This window comes from Homarus americanus, unplaced genomic scaffold, assembly GCF_018991925.1.
Source record: "Homarus americanus isolate GMGI-L3 unplaced genomic scaffold, GMGI_Hamer_2.0 scaffold51859, whole genome shotgun sequence".
Lineage (NCBI taxonomy): Eukaryota > Metazoa > Arthropoda > Malacostraca > Decapoda > Nephropidae > Homarus > Homarus americanus.
The window spans coordinates 11,557,875-11,583,938 of NW_024711292.1; the positions used below are offsets into that span (position 1 = coordinate 11,557,875).

A 26,064-nucleotide genomic window follows, 5' to 3' on the forward strand; every position below is an offset into this window, starting at 1 on the left:
TGAGAAAATGGTCTCGCCTGTTGTTGGGACAGCACTTCACCATTGTTACCGACCAGGGATCAGTTGTATTTATGCTGGACAGTCGTAGGAGGACTAAAGTGAAGAATGACAAGACACAAGGGATGCGGCTCGAACTCGCTTGTTTTAGCTATTCCATTTGGTATCGGCCAGGTAGAGACAACGTTGCTCCTGACACTTTCACCCGAGCGTTCTGCGGAGCCATATCATCGTCAAACCTAACTGTCATCCATGAAGGGCTCTGCCACCCGGGGGTTGTCAGAATGCTTCATTTTGTCCGGACAAAGAACCTCCCATTTTCTACGGAGGATGTGAAAAAGGTCTGTTCAACTTGTCGTGTATGTGCTGAAATCAAGCCAACATTTCACAGGCCTACTGAAAATACCCTTATCAAAGCTACTCAACCAATGGATAGACTGAGCATTGACTTCAAAGGTCCTCTTCCATCAGGCACGAGAAACTCACATCTCTTCATTGCTGTGGATGAATATTCCAGATTTCCCTTTGCTATTCCATGTGCTGACATGACATCCTCAACTGTCATCAGATGTCTGGACACCATCTTCTCGCCTTGTGGTATAGCGAGTTTTGTCCACTCTGATCGAGGAAGTGCATTTATGTCTCGTGAAGTAAAAACTCATCTTGCTAGTCATGGAGTGGCGTCCAGCAAAACTACACCTTACCTCCCAACAGGAAACAGTCAAATAGAACGGTACAATGGCATAATCTGGAAGTCCACATGTTTAGCTGCCAAATCTCGAATCTTCCGGATAGTGAATGGGAGGCTCTCCTACCTGAAGCACTTCACTCCATTAGATCATTCCTCTCACCAGCCATCAACTTGACTCCACGTGAGAGGTTTTTCAATTTTCCAAGACGATCTTGTCAGGGTACATCCCTGCCAACATGGCTAACGACTCCAGGTCCTGTCTTCTTACGCCGATACGTCCGCTCAAGCAATGGTGACCCTCTCATTGATGAGGTGGAGCTCCTCGAGGCTAACCCAACGTATGCACACATCAAGTATCCAGATGGACGTGAATCTTCAGTTTCCCTCCATGATCTTGCTCCATGCCCCGGTAGAACCTCATCCTCAGACATCTCTGCAAGATCAAACTCACCTTCACTGGAGCCAGAAATGTTGGATAATGGTGAGGGAGTTGCTGCAGAGGGAGATACCGGGACGACATTGCTGAATCCTAGTATCATGCAAGAGTTACCTCTTCATTGTTCTACTCGGCAGCAAAGAGAACCCCAGCGATAAGGCTATGATGTTTGATTGATTATGTTGGCAGGGGGTGAATGTCATATTATGGAATAAATTATGTTTGTGTTTACCTTTACTTTAAATATTCTCTTGTTCTAATTGGGTTTTGTTTTGTTCTGTTGCAGATGTATATGGATTTATGAGTTGAATAAAGCCTTGATTCCTGAAGGTGTTTGATATCATACGACATCATGCACATTCATTAAATTACATTAATTAAAAGAAACATATAATTTTTTTTTTGCATTATTTTTACTACAGCTACAGCTAATCTAATTTTCTTCAGTTCAGATGGAGAACCATCGTCCCGGGTGTAAACACTGATGACAACAATGGCGTCCCATCTCCTCTTGTGTGACTAAATATTATTATTGATATATATTGTATAAAGTGCATTAATAACCATTATTTAAAGAATATAGTTTTTTTTCATTAATTTTCCTTTTTGGGGGGGAAAAGAGGGTAAAATACCACACAACATATATGAAAAGGTCAGACCTTGGAATGCATCAAATTATTATTGCTTTATTTTAATGGTAATTAACGATTCATTATACGACGATTCATCTTTCACTGCAATATTGAAGGACAATAACGTTTTCGACAATAACGGTAAGTTACAATAGATACCCATTTTCGATAATAACGTCTGGATTCTCTTTAATAACGGAAATTTCGAGGGAAGCGTCCGAGCACATCAATGATAGCGTTTGTTTGCCGCCATGTTGATGACGTAGTTGTCCGGTCCGCCTCACTCTCACACACGCGCAGTGGAATACAGCGCTGCGCCCACGTCGAGGGAAGCGTCCGAGCACATCAATGATAGCGTTTGTTTGCCGCCATGTTGATGACGTAGTTGTCCGGTCCGCCTCACTCTCACACACGCGCAGTGGAATACAGCGCTGCGCCCACGTGTGAGATTTTTGCCTGTATAACCAGTGGTTGTTAGGGTTGGTGATCAATAATGGCTTCCGCATTTTTGCCTGTGGGGGCTAGGGGAGGTGGTGGAGGGAGTGATTTGCCACCTGAATGACTGGGAACTTTTAAAGTAAGGAAATTGAGCTGTCCAGAGTTTACAGTGCGAAATATTAAGAGGAACTTAGAGGAAACCAAGAAGAGTATTGCGCTGGCTAAAAATATTTCGGGAGTGATGGAAATGCGAGGCGAGCTATGAATGATAAAGGCGATAGAAACAGGTTGTTAGTGATAACCGAGCATTTTCTTGTGAAATGGTTAGCTTGTAGAATGAAAGACAGTGCAAGTGTTAGCGGCCCTCAGATACGGAACAATCATCACACCAAGCACCTCAAAAACTCCCCCAAGCTAAGTGTTATATTACTCAAACTCTTTAATTTGATGATTGAATAACAATTCTTTTTATTTCAGCTAACAAAAAGTGTTAGGAGGGCTTCAAGGGGAAAAAATGGGTGAAATTCTTGTGGCGGCGGCACCAATAAACCCTTTTTACATGTATTTTAATGTCACACAAATAATGTTTTTGCGAATAACGGTGTTTTTCAGGCACCTATTAAACGTTATTGGTGAGAGCCTACTGTAGTTAGTTTAGTTTCTTACTAACTAAAGCACCAATGAACACTAGACTATTGAATACCAGACTGTTTCAATATCAAAGTCAAGGAACACCAGAATCGGCAGCTGAAGCACAATCCCGGGAACACCAGACCCGGCAACAGACGCCACACGGCCACCCTCACTTGACAATCTCACACCTACATAAATGAACAAACCAAAAATATTAGTTACCGTATTAAATCTTTTCCATTAAGCTTTCTATTCTCTTCACTTCACTTTTCACGTCACTAGCAACCCATTAACACTCACCTTAGAGTCGGAATCTGCAGCAGAGTCAGCTGCTGACTCGGTACTCACTCAGAAAGGCTGTGCGGGCGAGCGAGAATGCGTGAGTGAGCAGCCACGGTGGCGCCTCTGATGAGCAAATAACGCATTTGTTTGCCATGGCGGTAAATTTGAAATATTTTCTGCCCGATTTCCCTTGCGAAATAAATAGACTTCTCGCGACACAGTATATTGGAAAACGTCGATAATTTTGGTAGTCGCGATATTGTAATGGGCCCCTGTCTCTCATTAACAGAACATATTATATAAATGGGTCAATGCATCTGATATTATATTCAGATTCACCACCCTGTAACTTTCCACTGTCTATGAGTAAGACATGAACGGTACACGTGAGAGGGCAACTCTCCCAAGAGGGAAGAAGCCCATAGTCAGATCCTATGTAAGCCCGCACTGCGACACCCTTAGTCAGTCACTCACAGCAACTTATATTGTTTGGACGTGATCAACGTTTATACACTATTACATAAACGCCGTCCCCTTTCTCATTCACTCATATATAGTGGAACTTACGGTCGATCTACACTCAGGAATTATAGATACAATCCTTTTATAATAAAACAAGGAACTACAGTTGGGTTTCGCTACTTAAACCCAATTAATAAATATATGTGAACGGCCTAGTTAATTGGACAATCCAACCGATTCAATATAAAAAAATGGCTATAAAAAATCGCTATATATCCTGTCCCTACTGTACTCTTGTAACATACACACACATTCACTCATATAGAATGTGTAAAAAAAAAAAAAAAATACATATTATAAGGATCAAAAACACCAAGGGAATACTGTACAGTAGGGAGTGACAGTTTTGCAAAAGTTTTCAAAATCAAGTGGCTTGGGTTGGATTATTTGTCTATCGGCCACGCTAATTCCGAATATGTTTGAGTTTTTTACATCATTGCATTAGAAGGTTTGTGGATACTTTTGGGTTTGGCATGAAAAACGCGAAAAAACTGTAAATAATAAAGGGACTGGCAATGTGGCACAACCTGTTAAAATCAAGTTATTGAATTGGATTATTCGACTACTGTGTACACTGGTTCATAATATGCTATTGTTTTACAACTCAATGCGCTACAAATTATGCCGATATCTTTGCTGCAAGTCACCACATACGTATATTTCGAAAACCAGGGCCCAATATTACCAACGGCGTGGATAGATTCCGTGGAATGAATTCAGGACATTCCCGCTCATGGAACATTACCAAACTCCGTATATGTGCCAATGGCAGGCCAATGGCAATATTTACAGAGTTTGTTGAGGCTCCCTGGACGGGAATGCCCTGAATTTATTCCACGGAATCTATTCACGCCGTTGGTAATATTCGTCCCAGGACTGATCAACGAATTCAGCCCAAGTAGCTTGACTTGGACAGTTAAGGACAAAATCTCAGTCCGTACTTTTGAATAAAATATTGTTCAATAGGTGGTGATATTGAAGTGCTGAAAGTTGTTTTTTCTGTGTTGTTTTGCAGTTAGTTCAAAGGGCCGCCACCAAGATGGGTCGTCCTAAGATTAGCAACACTCAGCTGCGCCAGGGTAACGATAAGGTGTTCGGGGTTCGGATGCCTCTGCCATCTAACAAGTTGCCTCTGAACAAGGAAGTTGGAAGTGCCCTGGCTTATGAAGCAGAAAACGAGAGGTTAAGGAGAAGAACAAATGCTTTTGATTATATGGATGCCACCAACAAGGTGACTGAGAAGGTACTGGATGTGTATAGGAAGGCCACTGTCCCCACTATCTCTGAAATCAGGGTGAAAATGAGAGTCCACGACCTGTGGAGGATGCGGAGGGAGACGATGATGATGAAGGGAAATGGACAGAAACAGAAAAGGAAGAAAACGAAGAACGGGAAGCTGAAGATGAGGTTCGAGGATATAGCTGAGAAGTTGTTTGATGTGGCAGACGACAGCAAAGTGCACGAACGAGAGAAAAGCTTCCTGGCAGCCCAGAGGAAACCGGGAAGGGAGGGCTGCATTGATGGCGTTGACAAAATTGTGACTGCCAAGCTGAAAGAAGAGAGGGAGAAGGAAGCGAAGAGGGCAAAGAAAAGGGCTGAGGAAGAGAGGAAAACTGAGAAGATGAGGTCAAAGAGTAAGGAGGAGATGGAGAGGATGTCGTGTAAAGTGTCGGCAGTGGATGACAGTGCTCAGGAAGAAGATAGTGATTATAAGGATGTCAATGACAATGAGTTCAAGGCTATGGTCGACAGGAGAGCAAGATCAGAGAAAAGGAAAAGGGAGAAAGAAGCCGAGGACAGGATCGGAGAAACTGCTGACAGGTTCAAGGTATCCATTGATGCAGTGGCTCACATCGCAAACACCATCAGAGCTGCAGACAACATCATAACTGAAGGGGACAAGTCTAAAGTGACTAACTGGAAGAAAGTGGAGAGAGTCAGGAAGAGGTCACGAGAACAGAAAAAAGAAAAGTTCAGGGGATTCAAGGTCAGAGGTCTCATGGTAGATGAGAGGATCAATGAGAACAAGATAGTGACTGGTGTAGGTGAGAAGAACCACAAGAGATTCGCCATGGAAAAGAGGGAAGACTGTGCAGTGATCGGCTTCCCTGGTGAGGAGTTCCTTGGTCACCTGGTCCCGGTGGGGGGAAAGGGGGTAGACCTGGCCACCAGCCTGCTGGCCTTCCTGGAGGAGCGCGGTATTGACACCACCGACCTCCTGGTTGTCCTTAGCGACGGTTGCAACAAACTGAGTGGCTATAATCACGGTTTCATCGCCGAGTTTGAAAGGCTGTTGGGACGGCCTCTCCTCCACATCCACTGCCTGATCCACAGTCTGGAGAAGCTCTTCGGCCATCTATTCAACCATTACGCTGGCCCAACCACTGGTCCCGCCTCCTGGAGTGGTGAGGAGGCTCGGAAGCTGACCGGCAACGTGTGGGACCTTCCGGTGGTTGAATTCGAGGCCGTCACCAACACCTACCTCAGGTCTCTCCTGGATGCCATCCCCTCCGTCGTCTGGGAGGAGTTCAGCTGGGACACCCGGTATCTGTTGGAGATGGCCAAGACGGTGGAGTCCGGCCACATTGAGGAGAGATGGGCCAGGGCACGGGCCGGAGCCATGACCAACGCCAGATGGCAAAACACGGAGAGCAGGGAGCTGAGGGCCTACATGAGCACCACCTCCCCCAGCGAGTCACAGAGACGGATGACCTCCTTCATCATCCTTATCTACGTGCCCTCCTTCCTGGAGATCAGGCAGAGGAATCTGCTACTGGAGGGCCCACGCCACCTCCTCGCCATCATCAACCGGGTGAGGACGTACTGCACCCTGGAGGAAGTGGAGCTGCTTACTCCATACCTCCAGTTCAACGGCTACTTCGGCCAGCACGAGGTGGTGCTGGTCTCACTGCTGGCCTCCATGGACAAGAGTGAGAGGGAGTTGGCCCTAAACATCATCAAGCAGCTGAGGAAGAAGGAAAAGAGGCACAAGAGAAAGACAGTGAGGAGAGTGAGGAACCCTCAACTGAATCTGGCAGCCACCAAGCTGTCAGAGTTGGTTGATCTGCAGAAGGCCAGCTCCTCCCCTCCCATCCTGTTCCAGCACAGTGACCAGGAACTGGAGCAATTTCTGGAGGAACCGTACAGTGAGCCAGGTCTGCCCTGCACCACCACCGCAGTGGAAAGAGGAGTGAAGCTCACCACGGAGGCGGCAGACGTGGCCAGCTCTGCCTGGCAGCAGGACCAGGTCACCTGGAACAAGCTGGAGGCCAGGAAGAGAAACAAGCGGAGGGCTAAGAAAGAGGACTACCAGTGCTAGACTGTGGGGACACTGGGACTGAGGGGACACTGTGGGGACAGCCAATGTTAGTGTGCCAACTGTGCTAGTGTGCTGCTGATAAATTGAAGCATACATGCCAATAATAAAGAATGTCTACCATTATTCTTGTTTTTTTTTATGTCGAACCGAAAAGTATCCACAAAGCTTCTAATGCACTGATGTTAAAGATTCAAACATATTCGGAACCAGCGTGGCCGATAGACAAATAATCCAACCCAAGCCACTTGATTTTGAAAACTTTTGCCAAACTGTCACTCCCTACTGTACAGTAAACAGCTCTTACCTGGTCCACAGTTAGCCGACAAGAGCAGAGGGGGAGGGAGGATCAACCATTTTAGTACAGTACACAATATCACAATAGTACAGGGTAATGAACAGTACATAAAGTACTCAATAACACGCCAAAGTCACAACAATAACAGCGATACACAACAATAGGAACGATGCACTGCGATCGAAAATACAGTGGTCCCTCGGTTAATGAACGGTTCGATTAACGAAATTTTGGTTAACGAATTACCTCCCATAAGATCTTCAACTCGGTTAACGAACAAAACTTCGATTAACGAAATCCTTACGACAAACACGTTTTGTTGTGAGCATCAGCTGATCAGCTGATGGGCTAATCCTCCAATACAGTAATCTGTTCTATGTTTACATTCGTTTCCAGTGGAGTAAATATCAAGAAGGTTGTGTTCTTGAATATTTTTGTATTTTTTATATTAAAATTATTGGTCATTATAAAATTTAGCCATCCAAGCTCTGTCTACATAAAGTTTTTCAACTATTATTTTTGACTCGATATATGTAACGTTATTCATTTATTGAAACTCATTTACATGCACACACTGTCCCAAGGGCAAAGCTGTACTGTACATGCAATCAAAATAATGTACAAAATGATAACTAAAATTTTTGTCGAGTGCAAACTATCGTGTGTTTACATTCAAATTAATCACTATCAGTGGGGTATGCTATAACGAATGTAATTGGTTCCAGAACCTCGTTCGTTATAGCATTCGTTCGTTATTGGATTAATCCGTTCCAGGCCCCCAAATACAACCACTTAACACTGAAAAAATTCTGTGGAAAATGTAAAAAATACGGTACTTTATCTTACCTTAGTGTTATTCAGCATGCAGGTACCCCTAAACACTGGCACAGCACTATCACTTCCACTGGGAGTCTTGGCTTTAAGGTCCTCAAACAATTGTTTAGCCTTCTCACAAATTATAGCTTCACTAATGTTACCACCTGCCATTTCTTTCTCCTTTATCCACACTAAGAGTAAATTTTCCATCTCTTCAATCACATTACACCTTGCTTTGCTAAGTCTAAAGATTCCCTTAGCCACTTGCACTGTTTTTAACTCCCCTTTATTCTTCAAAATCGTACATATAGTCGATTTAGCCATCCCATGTTCATCACTAAGTTTTGCAATGCTTCTTCCATTCTCACGTTTCTTTATAATTTCTTTCTTAGTTTCAAGGGTTATTAGCTTTCTCACTCGCTTTGGACGATTCATTGTTACAATTGTATACTTGTACAACAAAATAGTTATACAAATAACGCGAATTTCCACATTAAAAGACGAAATTTCAACAATAACAGTGGTGCACTGGCTACACAATGAGAAAGAGATGGCGCCTGACGCTCTTGTTGTGGGTCGCGGTACAACAATATTCATGCGCCAGGCGAAATAGTCCCATATTCATCCGCGTTCGTTGTAGGAGTTGCGTTCGTTATAGCATTCTCAATTTTATAGGTAAAACCGTTCGTTATAGGAATATTCGTAGTAGGATCCGTTCGTTATAGCATACCCCACTGTATCTTATAAAAATTCCAGCAATGTAAATTATATTCTCCCAGGTCACTTCTATGACATTTTATAAGCAAAAAACAAAAACTCAATCTAAAGGACATATATAAACAAATAAATACTTCACTAGACCTTCGCACTAACTGTCAAACATGTCACTGTCACCCATCCCTCCCCCCCCCACCTCCCAGCCAGGGTTTGGTGGTTATACAGTAGGCTTTAAGTTTTTATCTTATATAATATCACAGACTAAAGTTAGCCGAATATAATCTGCATTACTGGAATCTTTGCAAGACAGTGAATAATTTGAATATAAACGTCATATATTTTGCAGAAGAGATAAAAATTTTAGTACATTAGTGTACTGTAGTACATTTTATAATGCAAAGTTTTTCAACTGTATTTTTGGGTAGATTTACATAAATTTCTTCATTTATTTTCATTCATTTACATGCACACACCATACTAAAAGAAACGTAAAAGAAATAAATGACCTAAGTGCAAACCTGTACTGTACATGTACTAAATGATTACGGTACTAAAATTTTTATGTCTAGTGCAAATTATAGCTGTTTAAATTCAAATTAATCACTATCTTACAAGAATCCCAGCAATGTAAATTATATTCTCCCAGGTCATTTCATTGGCATTTTAAAATGAGAGAAGCTTAGTCACTTAAGGACTGATAAATGAACACACATTAGACCTTGGGTGCCAACTGTCAAACATATCACCTCACCTCCCCCCCCCTCCCATCTTCCCAGCCAGGGTTGGGTGGTATTAGGCTTACAGTTTTTATTTTATATAATCTCTCAGACTAAAGTTAGGAGAATATAATTTGCATTGCTGGAATCCTTGCAAGACAGCGAATAATTTGAATATAAACGTCATATATTTTGCACAAGAAATAAAATTAATCACCTGTATCACATTACAGTCGTGATTTAAGAGTTCTAGTGTATATGTACGATATATATAGTGATTTAAGGGCGATTTAGGGGAATTTTAGGAGTGTTTCTGACATTATGCATTTTTGGCTTTACTTTGCATGTACTTTTCTGTGAGCTGGAACCAATTACCCAATATCCCATTGAAATAATGGATTCGGTTAACGAACGACTCTCTGGAACAAATTGTGTTCGTAAACCGAGGGACCACTGTTCAGTATTCCCTTAAAGCTCACGGTTTTAAAGCTTACGTCCTTCAGAAACTCACGGATTGCCATGGAAAATAAATAAAATAAATCTGAGGCTGTGTGCCAGGGATCAAGAGGCATCATCACTACAGGACAGTACAGAGCACCATATTTTCCAGGTCATAAGATGCACCCTATAATTAGCAAAGTGTATTTTGGAAAAAAAAAATCATTTTTAATAGCCTACTGGACTGGCAGAGCAAAATCACTGGGTCTATGCTTTCATGTTTCTCACTACCACAGCTCACTATCATTTTATGGACCTATTATCAAGCATTTGTTGGTATTATTAATAAAATTTACCTGATTTAATACAAAAGGATATAATTATACGTATAGGTACCCACGGTATACACATTACAAATACTTAATGGTACCGGGCATGTTCACTAGGAACTGTCCAGTACAGGGATTGGTTACATCCTGTGCACCAGGTCAGCTGATGTTTCACGGGTATTGTTTTTGCATTGTTTATGCCACAACTAACTATCGCTATGTGGACCTAATGTTCATACAGTGTTATTTCATGTTTATGTTTATTTATTTATGTTATTTCATATTTATTATATTGTCTTATACATACATACTGTTGTTATACTTATGCATATAGCTATTGAGATACAGTATTACCCGCTTTACACGGTTTCACTTTCCGCGATTTCTCATTTACTCATCATTTACTCATTTACGTGGTACCTTGCCAGAACCGGACTTTCACTTTCCGCGGTGCATCTACTCATATACGCAGTGAAGTATAAATTTTTTTTTATTTAGCTCATAAAATTCATACAAATTACCCTGCCAGAATATAATTTACATTGCTGGAATTCTTACAATATGATGATCATTTTGAATATAAACATCATGGATTTTCCATTAGACATACAAATTTTAGATCTAATGTAATAATTTGGTTTACACAAAGCAAATACAGTGGAGTATGCTATAACGAATCTAATTGGTTCTAGAACCTTGTTCGTTATAGCATTCGTTCGTTATAGGATTAATCCGTTCCAGGCCCCCAAATACAACAACTTAACACTGAAAAATATAATATAAAATTGTAAAAATTGTAAAAAAGTGCATAAATATGTATCTAAACCCCTGAAATAAAGAATATCATTAATACTTGTAATACAAAAAAAAAAATAAATAAATAAAAAAATTTAAATAATGTTCGTTGTAGGGGTTTCGTTCGTTATAGCATTCTCAATTTTATAGGTAAAACCGTTCGTCATAGGAATATTCGTAGTAGGATCCGTTCGTTATAGCATACCCCACTGTATTTTATCTTGTGCAAAATATATGAAGTTTACATTCAAAATATTCCCTGGCCTGCAAGGAATCTAGAAATGTCAATTATATTATCCTAACTTTAGTCTGAGGTATTATTTATTACTAAACGTTAAAATCTAGTTTTTTCACCCAAACATTTCTCTGGGAGGGAGGGAAGGTGGGGGGAGGGTTGGGACCGACCGACCCAGCTGGCGTGAGTGTGAAAAGGGGGGGAGGCAAGGTGGGGTACTTTGATTGACAGATAGTGTCGTGAAGAATATTTTTTTTTTATTACCTGAAGATATTTGTTTTAGCTCATAAAATTCATACAAATTACGAGGCCAGAATATAATTTACATTTCTGGAATTCTTACAATATGATGATCATTTTGAATATAAACATCATGGATTTTGCATTAGACATACAAATTTTAGATCTAATGTAATAATTTGGTTTACACAAAGCAAATATTTTATCTTTTGTGCAAAATATATGAAGTTTACATTCAAAATATTCCCTGACCTGCAAGGAATCCAGAAATGTCAATTATATTATCATAACTTTAGTCTGAGGTATTATTTATTACTAAACGTTAAAATCTAGTGTTTTCACCCAAATATTTCTCAGAGAGGCAGGAGCTAGTGAGCTGGGAAGAGGGGGGGGGGGATTTGAGTCCATTATTTGAATGGACATTAACCTGGCGACTGTATTTCTCTTAAATATTAATTGTGAGAGCATACCATCATAAAATTTAATGTTATTTTTACTACAACATAGGTGTTGTGTCGGAAAAAGTGGAATTTGGAGGCCGGGCCAGTCTCTATTGGAATTAATCCCATATGTTCTGTTGTTCACTTTATGCGGTTTTCACTTTCCGCGGTACCCTGTGGGTTCAATTGACCGCGCGTATATCGGGGTACTACATTTTGCACACTCCTTGGACCGTGCAAAACTCGCGAATTTTGCTTTCTCACGGGGTCTATTTTACCTAACCCCAGTGAGCTTTAAGGGAATACTGTACAGTATACAGAGCAATATAGTAAAGCACAGATCGTAATGTTCAAAGACAGGGTAAACACAAGCAGAGGAGTACAGTAACTGCCTGTAAAGCAAGAGCTTTACCTGTCTCAGGCCAAAAGGTTTGATGGTAGTTTTGAAATGTATATTACATGAGAAAGTCAAAACACCATTTCTTACTTGATACAGCCTGGCCAAAAACGTGTGGTGGTGACTTTTTTACAAACAGGGAAATAACATCGCCATAATTGAAATTTGATCTTATTATTTTGTGCAGTTGTGTTGGAATTTTATAAGTAACAAAAGCATACATCATAAAAACCATAGAAACATAGATATTACATATTAAAACCTATAAAACAATAGAAGCACAGTCATCACATTAAAGCAAAATTTCTGATATAATGTTGCACAAGTAAAAAAATATATACCGTATATACCCGTCTGTAGTTCGTATGTGGTTCGAGTTTTTAAGACCAAATTTTTTGGCAAAAAATTGTAGGTCGACCTCTAAACGGGTAATAGTTTCGTTACGTTGAAAAATATTTACCAGTAACTACCAGTAAACAATGGAAATGACGCACCACCAGCTGTGAGTGTCAGTACAGTTGCCAGGGCAGATCTCTTGCGTCATCATAGCAAGCCCAAAGTAGCCAAATGCATGGTATGGTAGCATAGGACGATGTAAAACATAAAGTATTCATTTTTAAAAGTTTATTTATAGATACATAAATTTTTTTTCATTAAATTTGAAACATCAGTCTTTGTTAATTAAATTTGAAACAAAAGAAAACTACGATACCGTATTTCTAAATATTTTCATTAAAATATTACATCACAAGTATATTTTACCTTAACTGTGCCTGAATAAATATATTCTCAGAAATAAATATGGTAATGTAATATTTTTGCTGAAATGACGTTAGTATTACAGTGGAAAGTAGGATAAAATCGTGACGAAAACAATAACTTTCACTTTCTTTCGTTGTTCAAAAGATTTTACGGTAATCACTTTTCGAATGGTTTTCAGTTAAAAAAACTGTTGTATTACAATAATATTCTATACTAATTCACTTGAATAAATCCTACGATACCATATTTCTGAATATTTTCATTAAAATCCATCAAAATCATAATATGATGTGAGTCAGGTCATCTACAGACAGTTGCCAGTTTCAAGATTTTCCATTTAAAATTTTAAGTTACCGAGTATTTCTTTTCCCAAATCGTTTTACAATACTGTAGGTAAAACAGTTTACTATTGTGCAAACTCCACAGAAAAAAAAAAATAACAGAAATGGAGACACCAAAAATGTAAAAAAAAAAAGGCTGTGTCTGAATTGCAACACTGTTGGTAGGGTCAGGTGGTTCTAATGGCATCCTGCCAGTACCCGGTAATCAAATTTATAACACTGTCTAACCTCAATTACAGTGGTCCCTCGGTTAACGAGCACAATCCGTTCCAGCAGGTTGCTCGTTAACCGAAACCATTGTTTCAATGTGTTTTTGGGTAATTGGTTCCAGCTCACCGAAAATTGCCTAAATTCAACAAAAAAGGTAGAAATGTATACTTACTTTGAGGTGTGTATGTAGAAGGCTCCTGGATGATGATGATGATGATGATGATGTGAATTTGAAGTGGGAGGTGGAGGAGGAGAAGGGAGAAGAGAAGGAAGTGGAGGTGGAGGAGGAGAAGGGAGAAGAGAAGGAAGTGGAGGTGGAGGAGAAGCATTTTACTGCTTCTTGGAAGGTGAGTCACCTTCCATGAAAATGTCAGGAACCTCTAGACTGACATATTTTCCACCAGAAACATCCTCTCTCCTTCTTGAAGTGGAAGGCTGAGGGCTAGCATCTTGTTCCCTCTGCCTTTTACTGAAGAAAGTGTCAATTGTGGTCTGTGGGGCATCTCTCCTCCTCATCATTAACTTAAGTTTAAAGAAGGAGACCATTGTGTCCTCAACATGACACAAAGTTAGTTCAGACTTTTCCACATCTGGGTGCCTTGAAGGCTTCAGTTTCCTAAACTTCTCCCAGTAGTAAATAACATCTTTTAACTCTGAAGTTGACATATGGTCATCACTTTCCTTTTCCTCCTCACCATTGTCAGCCTCTAACATCTCATCCAATTGCTTTAAGTCATCAGGAGTAAGCTCCTCCTCATGAGACATCACAAGCTCTTCCACATCCTCCTCCTCCACTTCAAGGCCCAATGACTGACCAATAGACACAATCTCCTGGTCCAACTCTCTTTCTTCCTCAAATCCCTCAAAATCATGGACTACTGATGGCCACAGTGCTTTCCATGAAAAATTGAGGGATCTAGTGGAGACTTCTTGCCATGATGACACAATCAATTTTACAGCCTGCAGGATGTTGAATTGTGTCTTCCAGAACTGTGCCAGTGTTAGTTCAGGATCAGTGGAAGTTGCCTGATGACACCTCCTAAACATTTTCTTCATGTACAACTTCTTGAAGTTGCTGATCACATTCTGGTCCATTGGCTTTATGATTGATGTAGTGTTGGGAGGCAAAAACAACACTTTCACAAAGTCAAATTGATACTCCAAAGTTCTGGCAAGTTCAGGGTCAAGCCCAGGGGCATTATCCATGAGGAGAAGAGCCTTTAAAGGGAGTTTATTGGTGGTTAGGTAGCTCTTCACAGAAGGGCAAAACACCTCAACAACCCATTCATTAAAGAGCTGTCTTGTCACCTATGCCTTACGGTTGGACTTCCAATAAACTCCAAGCTTTCCTCTTCCCACTTTTTGTTGTTTGAACACCCTGGGGTTTTCAGAATGGTAGACAAGCATAGGCTTCAGTCGGAAATCCCCTGAAGCATTGGCACCAAGCAATAGAGTGAGAAGGTCTTTCATGGGTTTATGCCCAGGTAAAGAGGCTTCATCTCTGGTGATGAATGTTCTCTTGGGCATCTTTTTCCAAAACAGCCCAGTTTCGTCCACATTGAACACTTGCTGTGGAAGATAATTTTCTTCATCCACCAGTTCTTTAATTCCACTAAAAACTTTGCTGCCCCTTCCTGATCAGCACTAGCAGCCTCACCATGCCGAACTACACTAAAAATGTCACTTCTTTTTTTAAATTTTTCGAACCAGCCTTTGCTGGCCCTAAAATCTTCATATTCTGTGCCTGAAGAACCTGGTTGATCTGTCTTTAAATGTTCGTAAATCTCCCTGGCTCTTTCACAAATAAATTCAGTAGAAACTGAATTACCTTTCATCTGTTTTTCCCTAATCCAGATGATAAGTAACCTCTCTGTTTCTGCAATTAGGGATCTACTTTTAAACACTCTGGTAGATTTGTCTCTCACTTTCACTTCTTTAAATTTTTCTTTCTGTGCAAGAATTGTCGACACAGTTGATATCGACATGTCATATTCTGTGCGTAGCGCATTTGTTCTAATGCCTTCTTCATGTTTTTTTTTTTATAATTTCCTGCTTGGTTTGGATTGAAATAGCTTTTCTTGATCTCTTAGGCCCCATGCTGCATTCAAAAAATCTCAACATGTGATATTTTAAGTTTAAACTTGGTGTAATTCAAGATTATTTTCTTTAAAATAACACTGCACTGCGCTATATATTGTCAATATGTAAAAAAAAATTCAAAATAACCAATAATTTGCTTGGAAACACAGAAAAAAAGCGTTTAGTTGAAGAGAGTCTCAAGCAAGATGTTACCTGCACTGAAAACAGAGAGAGACTAATGCCTGTATGGTGTGTTGGCAGGCTGGATGGCGCGCATGAAACTAGTGACCTTACCTTCAATTATGTTCAATAATTGTTAAAATGACTAACAAATTTAATATTAAACTTTTAAAATTATTGAATAATATAAACTTCTTGATATTTACTAAAATAGTAAGGAATTTAAGCCCTAGAACCAATTACTGTATTGGCGGACTAATACTACAGCTGGTTGACCGCCAAGTGCAAGCGAAAACATGTTCAGGTCAGTTCGTAAGAAACTTGTTAACTCGTCAACCGAAATCTCGTTAACCGAGGCGCTCATTAACCGAGGGACCACTGTACTGTAGTTTATCTGATGTAGGCAATATGAAGTAGAAAATACCAGTTAAAGTGAGAAAGTGGAAGAGAATAAACAAGAAAGATGTCGTTGGGCTATTTTTGGTAGGGCTGAGGGAGAGAGTACCAGCTGTTTGGTTTTTTGGCGGGAGAGTCACGCAAATATCCGTACTGGTATTTGTTTGGTGTCTTCTGTATTTTTAAAAATGAATACTTGTAAATTAAAAGTACCATAACATTGTATTATATACAAACTTGTCATATTTCTGGAAAATAAGAAGCAAGAAAATAAGAATATACCGGTAAACACAATTTCAACGTACACTAAAATTAAAGGCTGCTTAAGAAGGGCCGATGCAAAAACAAAGCCTCCGTGACCAGGGCTCTGCCGTATCACCTAGACGGTACACGTGTTTCTTTAATCGTTTTCAGTTAAAAAACTGTTACATCACAAGTGAATTAGGATAGAATATTATTGTAATACTGTACAACAGTTTTTTAACTGAAAACCATTCGAAAAGTGATTAAGGTAACATCTTTTGAACGAAAGAAAGCAAAAGTCATTGCTTTCGTCACGATTTTATCCCACTTTCCACAGTAATACGTACGTCATTTCAGCAAAAATATTACATTTCCATATTCTCAGAAATAAATAGTAGTTTTGCTGAAACGTAATGTATTTCAATGTAAATTAGGATAAACTACATGAAAACAAAAGACTTTACCTAACCTTCCGATGTTCAAGATATGTTACTCGTTTTTTAATAGTTTTCGGTTAAAATACTGTTATATTAGTGATATTCTATTCATACTGTGCTTGATATAATACATTCACGGAAATATAATATTTTTGCTGAAATGACGTACGTATTACAGTGGAAAGTGGGATAAAATCGTGACGAAAGCAATGACTTTCGCTTTCTTTCGTTCAAAAGATGTTACCGTAATCGCTTTTCGAATGGTTTTCAGTTAAAAAACTGTTGTATTACAATAATATTCCCTCCTAATTGACTTGAATAAATACTTGAATGGAAATATACAATATTTCTGTTGAAACTGCCCGCGTTTCAGCGTAAAATGTCATAATAATAAATGGAAAACAATTTGCCTTCGGCACTTGGTGTTTCAGGCACGGTGAGCCTCAGTTTATAGGACGTAGAGTGTTTTTACTGAAGGTTTTGTTGTTCCAATACCCTCAAAAACTTGGGTCGACCTATAAACAAGGAATATCGTAAATTAACGATTTTTTGGTAAAAAAAATTAATGGTCGACCTACAATGCTGATGTCAACACAAGAGTGGTTACAGCGCAGGGTGGCGTGACGAGCGATGTGCGTGTGTGTGTGTGGGGGGGGGGTGGTGGGCAGTGTGCGGTGCCGCACGCGATGTGAATGTACTTCAATTACTTCAATGTACAGAATATTTCTCCGGCGGGGCAATCCGCGTATTTGCAAATCCGTGTATGCTAAACCCGAGTATGTTAAGGGCCGACTGTATCCATTTTTTTAACACATTTGCACAAACTAAAATAGTGTCCACTATAAAAAAACAGCGAAAATCCGGCGTTTATATATTCGTTTTCGCTCAATTTCGCCTGCGGGTTAGTTCTGAAAAATTACCAGTTAGGTAAAGGTTAGGTTAGGTAAAGATTACAGTAGGTTAGGTAAAGATTAGGTTAAGTAAAGTTAGGTTAGGTAAAGATTAGGTTAGGTAAAGATTAGGTTAGGTAAAGATTAGGTTAGGTAAAGTTAGGTTAGGTAAAGATTAGGTTAGGTAAAGATTAGGTTAGGTAAAGATTAGGTAAGGTAAAGATTAGGTTAAGTAAAGGTAGGTTAGGTAAGGTTACGTTAGGGTAAGGTGCATTTCAGTAATTTTGCGGCAAAAAAAAAGCATGACTACTGGTTGTATCAAACCAAAAACTTATGAAAAATTACTTCGATAAATATTCTTCCATTGGCTGTCCTCAGGTTTTGATAAATATATACGTATATATTTTTGTATTATTTTAGTGTGTTTTACTAAAATTTGACCTTCATTTCCGGTGCAAATCAGTGGTTTAAAAAAAATAATAATAATTTGTAACCAAACCTGCTAGTTTCCACCAAAATGGCGGTCAAATTTGAGTAAAACACACCATAAAACCAAATCAAACCAAACCTAAACATTTTTTGGGAGCTTACCTGCTACCGTGGTGGAGGATACAGCTGGGTGATCTGGAGAAGGTAGTGGTGGAGGTTGGTTTCTTGATTTTTAAAATCAGACTGAAATAAATATCAAGCCAAATATTTATAAGAGTGCTCCTTCCTGATGCCTGAACGCAAGTGTCCTTAAATAAACTGACCTGAAAAGCACATCTAATAATTCGCTTTGACTTCTTGTCAGTACGCTTATGGTTAAAGACAAAAGAATTTCCTTCTTTTCTTAAAAGTAAACAATTTCCACACTTAGGACACACTCTTGATGTTGGTAGGACACTGTGATCTTGTAATATTTGGATTGCCTCACTATTGTTCTGATAAACTCACTGAACAACAGCTAGATAAGGGAGAAAGAACTTTTCACATGATTGGCCAGCCAAGACACCTGACACGATACTTGAAAATCACTGGTTATCATGACACAAAGAGGAGGAGGAGAGGATGAGACCATGACACAACGAGGAGGAGGAGAGGATGAAACAAGTGACCCTGGTAACATGGCGGGTACAGAAATTTGTGCCTAGAAATTTGAGAAACTCCGTTAATACTGATTTGCACCAGAAATGATATAAAGTTGTATATTTGTTTTTATAGTCTTTGTGTCTGTAATATTGAAAATTGGAAACTTGCAGACAGCCATTGGATGAATATTCACGAACTTTTCTTCAATGGATATATACAAGGTCCAACACACAAAAAAGCGAGACTGATACTGTAACACTTTTTATTTACCAAATTTAGAAAATCAACTGTGATCGCCTTCAAAGTAGTTCCCTTCTGAGTTGACACACAGCTGTAAGGCTGTTGAGCTCCGTCGTGTTTGCTTTCACCTCTTCTACCAACAAAAATTGGTTCTTTTGAGCACGGACTTGATCTTTGGGAAGAGGTAGAAGACTAAGGGAGCCAGGTCTGGCGAATAGGGTGGGTGCAAAAGCACAGTGATGCTTTTATTGGCTAAAAACTGCTTCACAGACAAAATGTTGTGGAGTGGCGCATTGTTATTTGACAGTGTTATTTGACAGCATTTTTGGAACCATTTTTGCACAAACCTTTGTCATGTTCAATTCTTCAGTGAAAATGCATCGAACACTTTCCCTGTCTAAATTAACTTTCTCAGCTATCGCTCAAACTCCCAACCTACATTTTTTTCTAATCACACCTGGCACTTTTTCAATGTCATCGGTAACTGCTGTGCGTGGACGGCCAGGGCGGTCAACATATTTCACGGTTTCTCTGCCTTTCGAGTTATAGGGTCAGTCTCGTTATTTTTGTGTCGGACCTCGTATAAGCAATATATAGGTTAGGTTAGGTTCAAAACTATGTTTATCCGATGGTTGTTAATGTGTTCTGAACACTTTTTACTTTAATTTTTATAGCAAATCTCTAGATTCTGAGATGGAAGGGGGACTTATCTCATAAAGTATAAATAGGCCAAATTCGTTCATAACACATCCAAAACCACCAGAAAAACCGTTTCAACTTCAATTTCGATTAGTGGCAACAAGTAAAAATTTACCGAAATTTGAAGTTGTGTTGAGGGCGGGACATGGTTGTCAAATACTACCCAAATTAGGGTAAATTTGCATAAGCGCACCCAACTCTGTTAGAAAGTAAAAAAAAAAAACAATTCTAGTGTTTTTATGTGTTTAGACCGATTATGACCTTCATTTCCGTTGGAAATTGGCCGGGTTTTTTTATCAATTTCTTTCGTGGGGCGTTTTCTGAAAAAAATAATGGCTAAGCGAATACAAAACACACAAAAAACACAAGAAAAACATAAAACAAGCCTAACCTAACCTAACCTAACCAAGCCTAACCTAACCTAACTGACTCTGACCATATGAAGGAATCACTTATTTCTTACCTTATTGGCAGTCTCTTCTTTGTCTTTGGGATAAGGGACGAGTTACCATAATGCCACATATGTTGGTCTTGACGATATATACATTCGTTAAGACACTTTACCATTATTTGACTTCATTCCAGCTATATAAAGGAGAAGAGTTAATAAGACGAAATGCCTTTGATTCCACCCTACATAACAGTTTGGCATAAGAAGAACCACCCTAGATATGAGAGCAGTACACCAAGTTAGGACGAATTACTATCTTATAAACTTGAAGTAGCTACATCTGTACAGCATTACCAGCTTTAGGGAGGCAGCTGAATTCGCGATATTTTATAATAACTTTGCATATCTCATTAAACATCGTGATAAAATCAAACCAACCATACCTTTTATATTACTGGAAGTTTATGGAAAAATTTGCTCTCAACAATAACACTAATCTCACGCAACACAGTGTGTGTACTGAGGGTGAAGTGTCCAAATATTTATTAAAAATTGAAGATATATGAATATTTGACTTTAGGTTACCATATTAAATAACTCTGAACATGTCGATGATATTGCATAATATTTCTTAATTTTGTAACGCATAGAGCAAAAAATATTACATTTTGTGGCAGAATATTAGAACTATATTGAATTATTGTTTTAAACTGTTACATATATAACTTATTACAAATATTCTTTACCATACTTTATGATTCGATTCCAGCTGTTAATATAGGATATACTGTATGTATATCACATAAAGTCAATAAAACTGTTTCAGGTGTCCAAGGGATGATTGTTTACTATGTAGAAAACGGAAAATTTAGGGACACTTTGGATTCCTTGGTTAATTTCAAGGAAAATATATATAAGGAAGTGCGTCTCAAAGCTACTTGGATATACAGTACTGTATAGTTATATAGATATATATGTGTAGGTATGTGGATATATATATATATATATATATATATATATATATATATATATATATATATATATATATATATATATATATATATATACACAGGGTGAGCATAAAGTCTTTCCCTGATTACAAACATTTATTACACAAAACATATGCTAGGTACAAACATACAGTTTTTTGCAGCTTAAAATATGCATGAAAAAATCTATGAATTCGTCTACACAATGCTACAACATTCATGTTTCTATCTGCTTACAAACCACGTGAGAAGGTTGGGTCACCTTACCCTCTGACCTGACTACCGACCGTTGCGGTGCTTTTTAAAGATTAGTAGGGTCATTATCTAATACCTGACCATTGTGGACCTGATCTCACCCTCCTCTGTATATATACACCTTTCCTACTTCTCCTTAGTCTGTACTCACCCCTGAAGATGTGAATTACACGTGTGGAGTATGGGTTGTTTGGGTTCACACTCAGGATGGGATGGAGAAAGGAAACTCACAATGGGCTTTCTGTATACATGCACTAGCGTAGCTAGGGGGGGGCGGGGGGGGCGGTCCGCCCCGGGCGGCACTTTTGGGGGGCGGCACTTTTGGGTCTGCTCATCACCCATATCTGCAGCTACTGGAGACGTTAATCCATCCCTTTGTATCGGCGGCAAGTTAATCCTCTTTACTGCTTTTGTTGCAAACTGTTTTCAGACAGAAGTAACTCACGTTCGGAATTTCACACAATGGAAGGAGTTGGAAATTAGGATTGCTCGTGGAGCAACAATTGATAAAAAAGAACAAGAAGTTGTTGAAAGCCAAGTGAAAAAGTGGAAGGAAATCCTTTCAAGATTGCTTGATATTATTAGATTCATAGCTAAACAGAATTTGGCTTTACGAGGCCACCGAGAAGGAATGAATTATGAGAGAAACGAGACTGAAGCAACGGAAAATAGAGGAAATTTTTTAGAGCTAGTTGATTTGTTGGCGAAATATGATCCAGTGCTACGTGAACATCATCTAAGAATCCAGCTGGGAAACAAGTTTGCTACTTCCTATCTGTCTCCTACTATTCAGAACGAGTTTATAGAAATTTTGGGAGAAAACGTAAGAAGCAAAGTCATCAAGCAAGTAAAAGAAGCAAAGTACTTTTCCATGATATTCGACAGCACTCCTGATATTTCACATCAGGATCAAACGAGCCAAGTTTTAAGCTATGTTATGATCGATGGAGATAAAGTGAAGGTTGTGGAATCATTTGTCGATTTCATTGAAACAAAAGGTAAAACCGCCGAGAATATTTCAATGATGATTTTGGAAAAATTAGAGAAAGACGGAATTGATATTCAAAATTGTAGAGGGCAAGCATATGATAATGCTGCGGTGATGGCTGGTGTTCATACTGGTGTTCAGAAACGTATCAAGGAAATTAATAAAAAAGCAGAATTTATCGCTTGTACAAATCACTCGCTGAATTTGGCGGGTGTTCATGCAGCTTCTGTTGCTGTGAATTCTGTTACCTTTTTTGGATGTGTGGAACGTTTGTTTGTATTTTTTTCTTCATCAACCCATCGCTGGGATGTTCTAACTTCAGTCACTGGTCGAAGTGTCAAGCGCATAATAGAAACTCGGTGGAGTGCGAGGGGAGAAGCTGTAAGTGTTGTAAAGAAACATTTCTCAAAAATCTTAAGTGCCCTAGAAAAGTTAACTGGTGAAGAAGAAAATACAGCTACCAGGGCAGATGCTGGTGTTCTACTTGGTGCGTTGCAATCATTTTCCTTTTTGTGCTTTCTTGGCCTGTGGGGACCCGTCCTTCTAGAAATTAACGACACACAGACTTACCTCCAAACCAAGGGCTTGAACATACAACAATGTGATATAAAACTCAGGGCATTAGAAACATTTCTAGTTGAAAACAGGGACAAGCAAGTGAGTAATGGAGTTAACTATGCCAAAGAAATTTGCAATGATCTGGGGATAGTCATGGAGCGTCAGCGTCGACCCAAAAAGAAGAAACAAATGTTTGGTGAAGGATCACGAGATGCTGAATTGCCATACGACATTGAATTGAGGAGAGAAATGTTTTCTTCGCTGGACAGAGTGATCCAAGAAACAACTTTGAGATTTCAACAGCTTCATGAACTTGCTGAGAAATATGCCTTCCTTACCCTATTGAATCTTTTGGATGATAAATATGAGTGTCAAATAGATCACGATCACGACGACATTGATAAAGAGGAGTTCCTCGTTGAGAGAAAAAGACTTCAGCATTTTGTTGCTGTTGCTGCTATAACTATTAAAGACAGAATACAGACGTGGAAAGAAGGCCCCCTTGAACTTTTGCAGTTTATTCAAAAGTATAACCTTGGGAACTCGGTTCCAAATATAGTAATAATGCTGAGGATTTTCCTCACAATTGCTGTTAGTGTTGCTACCTGTGAGAGGAGTTTTCGAAACTAAAACTGATCAAGAATTACTTAAGATCTACTATGAGCACCTTGCGGTTGAGAAATCTTGCCATACTGTCTATAGAGCGACAATTGACAGATGAAATAGTTTTTGACAATGTCATTGAAGAATTTGCCAACAAAAAAACAAGAAAAGTTACTTTGTAGAAAGTTGTAGTTTTCATTTCAAAAATAAAGATGGTCCTAATTTTTTACACTTTTTTACTTTTTTCCCTATCCTATATGTCGTTTTGCTTTTTGTTTAACTGTTACTTATAAAGTTTAAGTATGTTTGGTGTGTATTTAAAGCATACTATATTTGAGTATGTGAAAGTACAGTAATATTATAATGGTACACAAACTATTTGATATATATATATATATATATATAAGAGTGAGTCATTGTGCAATATGTATTTTTGTGGGGGCACGGGGGTGTATTTAAAGCATACTATATTTGAGTATGTGAAAGTACAGTAATATTATAATGGTACACAAACTATTTGATATATATATATATATATATATATAAGTGAGTCATTATGCAATATGTATTTTTTTGTGGGGGCACTGGGGGGTGTAGCAAACTCAAGGGCATGACCTGTACCTCTATACGTACTGTATACATGTTGTATTGGATGTACAATGCAGCTTGGTGCTGGAAGTGGCAGCGTGGTTACAAGCGTGGTGTAGAGAGGCTGGTTGGTGAGGATGCTCAGAGGAGGACGGCTTGTGAGTCGCCATGCTCGCCGGCGGGGGAGCGAGGGCCGCCAGGCAGCGCGGAGGAGGTGGTGTAGCTCTGCGGCTGTAGCTAGAAGAAGAGGTCACCACGAGGTCAGGTCTTAAATAGCGGAGGCAGGCGTGGCTAGCAGTTGACCTCCGTGATGTATGGCGGCTGGTTGACCCAGACCACGAGGCATACACTGGGGGAATTCGTGGGGTCGGCTACTCAGCGACAAACAGCGTTTGTAGGGAGAAATCACTGCAATACTCTCTTCCCTCCAGGCGGTGTAGGAGACTTGTTGTCTGCAGGGGTGCATGCCACATGTGAGCCATAACGGCGATGGCGTGGATGAGCCGGCCGCTAGAGAGACAACTGTCTAGATACACAATATCTGTGGGAGTAGAGAGGGAGAAAAAGGGTGTGTGGGGCGATGAATGTTGTGCTTCCCTCACGGCAGGTACAGAGTCGTCAGATGCGCCTGCTGAGGTGTGTGGGCCTGGGTCAGGAGCAGAGGCTGCGTCAGCAGAAGCCGATGAGGGCTCGTGACAGCAGCTGGGTCTGACAGCAGCAGGGTGCAGGACAGTAGCAGGGGGTACCTGAGGGAGAAAAGAGGGGTGTGTGGGTCCGCACTCAGGTGCATGGGCCGGCATCGGGAGCAGGGGCTGCATCAGGAGCGGCAGGGGATACTGCTGGGCCGGGGGCGGCGTCTGAGGCAGGACGGGTGAGCTGGGGTCAGTAGGACGTGGTGCTTGGGGCAGGAAGAGGAGCGGCTGTCTGCTTAGAGTAGCAGAGCTGCTCTAAGGTGTCTAACCTGTGGCTTAGAGACAGTAGCTGTAGAGCCGATGAGAGCTGCTTCTGGGTGGATAAGCCAGTCTTCCATGATGCTTGAAGACTGGGAGCGTGATCTGTTTCTCCTCCATCCTGTGTGAGTGCGAATCTCTGGGGGTCAACATTTGTGGGGTATAGGATGTTTGGTTCGAGACTAAAAAATCACGATGTGCTCTCTGCATACATGTTGTATTGGATGTACAATGCAGCTTGGTGCTGGGAAGTGGCAGCGTGGTTACAAGCGTGATGTAGAGAGAGCTGGTTGGTGAGGATGCTCAGAGAGGACCAGCTTAGGGTCGCCATGCTCTTGCCGGGGAGGCGAGGGCCGCCAGGCAGCGGAGGAGGAGGTTGTAGGGGTTTTGAGATATTAATGTGGTCTAGCACTCAGGATGGAAGGAAACTCTAATGTGGTTTTCTTGTATAATATATGTTATATGATAGACAGTCTGGTGCTGGAGGTGCAGAATGAGAGTTGGTTGGTGAGGAAGCTCAGAAGGACAGCTGGTGGGTCGCCATGCTCGCTGGCGGGCAGACCGCCAGGCAGGCGAAGAAGCGAGGCTGCCAGGCAGCGAGCGGAGAGTGTTGCTTGTTCAAGAAGATTGGTCAGAATGAATCTCAATGGAGAGACAGAGCTTATATACCCCAGCAGCCGCTATGAGTCATGGTGGGAAAACCAGTAGCCGTGACTAGTTCCGTTGCTAAGATCTGATATCTGGGGACAGCTCTCGCTTGGTTGCTAGGGGAGGCGGCACATTGGAATGCGTCGCGCAGTTGTAGGGGAGACGTCCACTACAAGGT

General features: G+C 40.2%; 1 protein-coding gene across 3 annotated transcripts in view; it reads right to left on the bottom strand.

Moving 5' to 3' along the window:
• LOC121878759 (zinc finger protein 729-like) overlaps nucleotides 1-21,165 on the bottom strand; it is a 34,804-nt gene extending 13,639 nt beyond the window's left edge. Inside the window, exons 1-2 of one of the 3 annotated variants that reach the window (XM_042385327.1) lie at nucleotides 21,054-21,165; nucleotides 18,498-18,578 (exon numbers count right to left, since the gene is read on the bottom strand). The gene's annotated coding sequence lies outside the window, so the exon portion shown is untranslated. Of the gene's footprint in view, nucleotides 1-18,497; nucleotides 18,579-20,031; nucleotides 20,138-20,379; nucleotides 21,027-21,053 lie in introns of those variants that run through there. The other 2 variants (XM_042385189.1, XM_042385256.1) reach the window with 2 other exon arrangements.
• Between the last annotated feature and the right edge of the window lie 4,899 nt (nucleotides 21,166-26,064).